This window comes from Oxyura jamaicensis, chromosome 12, assembly GCF_011077185.1.
Source record: "Oxyura jamaicensis isolate SHBP4307 breed ruddy duck chromosome 12, BPBGC_Ojam_1.0, whole genome shotgun sequence".
Lineage (NCBI taxonomy): Eukaryota > Metazoa > Chordata > Aves > Anseriformes > Anatidae > Oxyura > Oxyura jamaicensis.
In genome coordinates, this window is record NC_048904.1 from 5,972,140 (window position 1) to 5,978,940 (window position 6,801).

At 34.9% G+C, this 6,801-nt stretch overlaps 1 protein-coding gene across 4 annotated transcripts in view; it reads left to right on the forward strand.

Annotated features, from left to right (window-relative positions):
- The window catches only part of CENPP (centromere protein P), a 142,331-nt gene that overhangs the window by 89,511 nt on the left and 46,019 nt on the right, over nucleotides 1–6,801 (forward strand). The gene's annotated exons all lie outside the window — the stretch shown is intronic.

The following is a 6,801-nucleotide window of genomic DNA, read 5'->3' on the forward strand; positions in this document are numbered from 1 at the left end:
AGGAATGCATTAGTTAAGATGTTTGGTTGCCTGGATGGTTTTACACTGCTTTTTATCGTAGGTAGAAATTCAGCAATGACAGAAGTTACTTTTACCACTCAGTGGAAATGCTTATGTAAATTGAAAGAAAAACATGTATCATAATTCCATATTAACTTGTGGTATGGAAAATGAGATCTTTTCTTTGTAGAACAATTTGTAAAGCAGAGGCTATGATTTTTTTTCTTGAACACTTGTATTACACAAAATGGTAATTTCCATTTGGTTTGCTGTCGGCAGTGCTAAATAGCTTTGACTTTGGAAAGTACATTCCTTAGCAATGTATAACATGGGTTTGTTTGTTGGTTTTTAAACAAGCAAACTACATCTTTGGTAATTTGTCTGCATATGATTCAGGCTGCAACTATACTATTGTTTCTTTGTTTTTATTACAATTTCTAAAGAAGATGTTTTACAACTAAGGTAAAAGATGTATGTATCCTCACTTAAACCATGGGCTGTTCTTTCTAAACATAGCTAAAACATAGTTAATCGATGTTTCTTTCACTTGTGGCATTACAAAATAGCCTTCAAAATAAGGGCACAAGGTATGTAACACAGGTCTATTTGAATCCCTGCATCATCAAGAAAGAAAGAATATTTTTTGTGTGTTTTCCAATGCAAAAAAAAAAAAAAAAGAGGTAACAAATGAAATAAGTGGGTGACAGTCTCAAAATTAAAGGTAATACTGAATGAAAAATGTACAGTACAGCTGTGGAAATATGCAAGAAAGTGTAGTCGATTTTAATGATTTATGTAGACTATAATTGGTCTAATTGAAAAAGTCTTGCTTCCTGATCTTCTGTTATAAGAGCCAAACTTTCCTGATAAAAGTGGAAGAAGAGTTCTCCCTGGCAGCAAAATTGAGTTTTACTGAAGTTCAGAACCATCTTCCATTAGAAGAAAGCAAGCCATATATATATGTATTTTTTTCTTTAACAAAGAATATTCATTTAAAAAAGGTTCTGAACCATGAAATATTCAGAAGGGCCGTCTCCTCTAACTATGAAGATTTTCAAGGAACAAAAAGCATGAGACTGGAGGATAAGATGTAATAGAACAGGCCACTTTCAGGAGTTTGGAGAAATTGCTGTGAAAAAAAAATAAAATGAAGTCAATTTTAATCCTTTTTCCTAATTTTAATCATTTAAACATATAATTGCTTAATTCACTTAGAAGATTCTTGTTGTGTTTGATAGTGTTGCTGAATATCTAATATTTCCACAGCTGTGTTCAGTATTATTCCTTTGAGAAAAATATCTGCCTTGTGGAAAAAATAGGTCAGCTTTTATATATTTTCCCTAGGAATGGCTATCATATGAAAAGTTCCCACAGAGAAACATGGATTTATTTTACTATTACTGCATGCAAAGTCTATTTTTTTTCCGTGTAAATACTCATAATGCTAAACACTTGAAATGAAAATTATTTTTTTTCTGAATTAACAGAACTGTTTCAGAGTACTTAGTAGAAGATGGTACATTAGCTGGTCTTGATAACTCTGTTTATCAACAAATAACCTAAATCAGAAGGTACAAATAACAAAAATTGTTATAGTTAGTAACTATGTGGATGGATATCTGTTTCCTGTACAAAGAATTAAACAAAAATGAAATCAAAATTCTACCAAACCACAGTAATCATTTACTCAGTGGCACTAAGAAATTCTTTACATAACAGCCTATTAGAGAAGACATTGTGTAGTAAATGGTTTCGAAGATGAGCATTTTAAATGAAGCAAGCATTAATGCTTTTGTTTACTTTAATTCATAAATCCTTGAAAAAGAACAATGTAATGAATGGAATCGGGATGGCTCAAGAAGACTGGAAGAATTTGCTTTGGGGAATTTGCTCAGCTCTTCAGTGTTTGTTCACATGTAGAGAGTATAGAGAAAGTGTAGCCATTATAGGTGGCAGACTCATTGGACTGGATCTGAAGCACATGGCAAGGATGTTATTGCCTTTTAGTATTCACGGGAAACAAGAATAGCTGAACCTGTTTAAGTCCCAAACACCAGGCAGATTTTTGAGCCCAGTACAGTAGTCATTGAACCTGAAGAAAAACAAGCAATGTTCAGGCATTTCCACCCAAAGCCTTGCTCCTTAATATATCCAGCACAGTTTTATGTATTTTTACCCTTCCGTAGAAAAGAAAATTAAATTTATAAGAGGAAGCTGCAATCTGGGGAGGAGAGAATATCTTTCATTTTTCTTGAGATTAACATGGTGCTCTGCTTGGTTGTGCTGCACAACAACATTTCCCCAGACTGAAAAAATTACAGTTTCTGAATATACAGCTTTGAAATTAATGCCCTAAGTAAACCTCATTACCCATAAAACTAGAACTCCCAGCTAGTAGTGTGTAAATAAGTAAAAATGACTTTTTCTAGTCACAAGGACAGAGCTTAAGGGCTATAGCCTTCTGTAGTGACTCGTATGGATATCAAAGACAGACCTGTATGGGATATAGGTCCAATTTCACTTCTAGGTTTAGCATGTGACTGGTGTAAAGTGATTCAAATAAGTTGTGTGGACTTGAATATAACCAACACACAGCTCCTGGACAGTGATGGGAAGTGAAGTTGTCACCAGCTCTGTAACCCACTTCCCTGTTCAGATGAGATTCCCCTTCATTTATATCATGTAGTATCCTGGGAAAGTTAATTCACTGCTGGGAGTTTTTAATATAGTCCTGCATTTTAATATAGTCCTGTATTACTGCAAGAAACTTCACTGCAGTGTCCAGATTGCGTATTGGGAAATCTTATAATCTGTGTTCACAGCAACAATTAGACAGGGCTATGTATAAAGTACATAAGAGCGTAAGAACAGCTGTACTGGATTAGATCAGAGCTCATCTAGTCCAGTCTCTTGTCTTTGACAGTAACCAAATATAGTTCCGTGGAGAAAGGGTTCTGGACTTTATTATGTTCCTTTGCTTTTAGTTTCCCTGAAGCAAAGTAAAGCTGCGATTTTTAAGACAGCTGTTTTGTTTAGTTTTGAGATTCACCCTGAGATAATTTGCCTTATTTTTATGCCGTTCCCTTAAGACTGATTATTTTTTGTGTGAAAAATTTGACACCATAATGCTAGCAAGTCTGTTGGCTTAGTTTTGCTTTACTAGCTGGAGTATTTCAGTATCATAAAGCGGATCATAATTTACCCTGAATTGTTTTACGGGATGATCCAAAGTGTTTTATGCAGTACTTGACTATGTAAGTTCTTTCAGATATGCACAATGCTATATAATGTTTTCCCAAAGGTAATTTAGTCAAGTGGTATCTGTTACGACTTGTTCATCCTGCAACGTCGGTAATGAAAGAAGTTTTTGAAATGTTATCTTTGATATTCTCTATTCATCTCTTTAACTGAAAAAAATAATAATAATAATCACTAGGTATTTCTGGGTTTATCCCAATAGGGGGCAGGGTGTTAGTTAGCAAGGAACATGACATATGTAACGATACTCATGGTTTGTACATCGGCATCATCAGAAGAATGTATTTCCGTTGAATGACACTAGCAGTTAGAGCAAAGTCACTGAAATTACTCTTGATAACATTTAGGTGTAGCTGCTTAATACCTGAATCAGTACAAACTTTTAAGTATTGTGCTAATTTATTAGGAATATATATTTTAAAAAGCACGCTGATGAGATGATCACATCTTTGTGTGAAAGGGAGATCTGTTTAATACATCTTAGGAGTTCTGTAATTGACGTCTTCCCTACTTTTAGATGGAAAATGTGTTCCAACATTTTTCCACAATATTTTGGGCCTCGCAACTGTACAGAAGTTGTTGACATCATTAAACCAGAGCTCTTATTTCACGTCTGCTGTTTTTCCCCCCATTTAAAATGTTTTTCAGTATGCCAAAAGAAATAAAATTAAAGCCTTTTCCCTTGAAATAGAGAATTTGGGATTCAATGGTAACTAGCTATAATAGACGGGTAATGTTACTAAATAAGGGATACCAGCAGGACACTCGCTTTTGTTCATTAGAAAACAGAAATGTTTGCCTTTTGAATGAGTCAAGCATATTATTATGATCTAGTCTTTTTGGATTGCCATTTATACTTGTATCTCTTTTCAAGAAGACAGTAAGACTGTTGTGCAGGGTTTCCTCCAAATGAGGTTAGGGTACACAGTTAACTGCTGTTTCTGATCCACTGAATCTTTAAGTGTCTCCTGCATGGATAAAAAGCTTTAGAAGTAGGTGTTTCATTTAAACACATGCATTCTTTCCAAAAGAACTTCACCTCTATGGTTAAGACATTCCACAAGATGGTCGTAGTGTTATTCTGACCCCCCTCTAAGCACTGATTTGGCCTGAATTTTGGTCTTCCAAAACCTTGATAAATATTTTTAGCAATGAATAGTTGTATAAAAGTTATAAAGTATGTTGATACTGCGTGCTCATTTTGCTTTTCTACACTTAAACAGAAAGAGTGACTCTTTGCATGTTGTTTCAAGCTATAAATCAAAGGAGGCAATTCCCTACAGCGACACTGTTAAGTGCCACCACCTCCAAACAAGGAGAGGTTTTCATGGGTTACTTTAAGGAGATTCCAGCTTCCAGAGCACCAGATATTGTCTAGCTCTGTAAATTTACAATCTACAGACTTGCTTGTTGAAAATTGCTTTGTATCAATGTCATCACGATAATTGTGTAAAATTATTTTTGTAGCATCTTCTCATATTTCTAATATTTTACTGGCTGTAATCTTGTATTCTCTGAAAAGTATGTGTGTTAGAATATAAGCATAGTCTTTCTAATTAGAAAATATTTTTCATGAGAGTTTCAATTAGTTAACATTTGTATTACTGTAAAACAGAAATGACCAACTGTTTATTTTGTTGCCATGATATCGTTTTTTTTTTTTAAAAGTTGCCCCTTGAGAAATGTTAAAAGTTTATTTCTTTTTGTAAAATAGCAACCAAGTTGTTGGTAGAGAGATGATGAAATCATGTTTTTCAGCTCTGATTTTTTTTTTTCTTATTGAACACCGAGGTATTTTTGCAGTATGTGCAAGCATGATGCGTGTTTCAGAATCAAAATTCAGAAATGGTGTCAGCAACTCTCTATAGTGTTATGTAAAACAATTAATTGGGTGAAATTCACTTCGTTGTCTTGGGCCATTAGGAAGCTACTAGTCATGCCTGAAACTTCTTTCTGGGGCAACGCTGCGTGATTTCTAGCTTTGACAGCAGTGGATCTCTATTCTTTATTAAACTGAAACAGAAAACGGAGAACAGTATGTGCTGTGGGCTCTGCGTTTTGGGGAATGCAAAGGTTCTAACAGCCTCAACACATGGAAGAAATAATAGCAATTTCACTTAGATACAACTGAAATTACTATTATTTTCTGTTTGTTTGTTTGTTTATTATTTCCTGATTTTTTTCAAAAGAAAGTGCTAATACCTTATCTTAGAGGAAACATTGACTCTAGTTATTGCTTCAAACTCAGAAAGCTATCCAAGCTTTCATAGTAACAACCTTATTTTGTTGGACACCTTTGCAGTTTTTATCTTAGCAGATGTGTATGTCCCTGTGCACAAAACAACAGCTCAGGCAGATTCTCAAAGTTCTCTTATGATTTAACTAGTGGAAAGATCCTACTCAATGTCAATGCCAACTCATTTTCTATTAATAAGGTGGTAACCACAGGTTTTATTCTGTTACGGTGAAGCATTAACATCATATCTGAGCTTATAATGAGACTTGCAGCCCTTGTCCAAGTTCTTATATATGATGCACGTGTGAACAATGCAAATAATGACTTAGAAATATAAAATTGTATAAAGCCCCAGATTTCCTCTTGTGCCTTAAAGCATTGTGGTTTTGGAGTTACTAATGCTGATGAATCCTAACCTTTGCAGTTCTTGGTCTCTTACTGCCTTTATATATTACCTGCTCATAGTTTCAACATACACATTACACCCATGTATTCAGATAGGTGTACCTTACATTTGTCTATGGCTGGGTTACTAACAGGATTTTAGTCTGATTTTTGCCCTACTCCAAGCAGTTTGCTTTCTGAAATGGTTTTAAAAAAGGGTTAAATGGTTAATGAGACATCTCTTTGCAGTCTTAGCAATCTGCAGCTTGTTCTCTCTTGAGTCTCTCCAGGAATACGAACTGCAGCTACATCTCCATCTGGAGAACAGGAGAAATGAGAGCACTTCTGTGCATCCACAAAACCTGATTTTGTTTCAAAATTGTTACTTGCTAAAAGATCAGCTTAACAGTTTTCTTCCTCAGCCACATTCTCAGCAGGGATCTGCATGTCTGCACACACTGAACTCCTGTGGGCAGTCATTATGCCACCTGCCTAGGAGTAATGGGAAGTCTCTCCAAGCATCTCAGCTGAGCTTCTTGTTGATCAGGTGGTGTCAACTTCTGTAAGACTTAGCAGATTTTTGAGGGATTGGTACCGCTGGGGCTCAAGCAAATTATTTCAATTCCAGAAGAATATTACAAGAAGGTTATTACAGAGTGTGTTTCTTAATATTTCTAGAAGAGCCTTTCTGAGACGAATAATACCTTAACAGAACTATATTCTATTCTTAAATGCCTATTGAAGTATATTAAATTGCAATGCAAGCCTGCAAAAAATATTTACTCTAACATATTTTAGAGAATAAACAGTAGCTGTAGGGGTTTTTATTACTATTATTTTCTTGTTTGTTGAGCTGTCTTTGCATATTTTTACCCTTCTGGTGGCCAAAAGATTCTGACTTTATTCCCATGTTTTTCTTGACC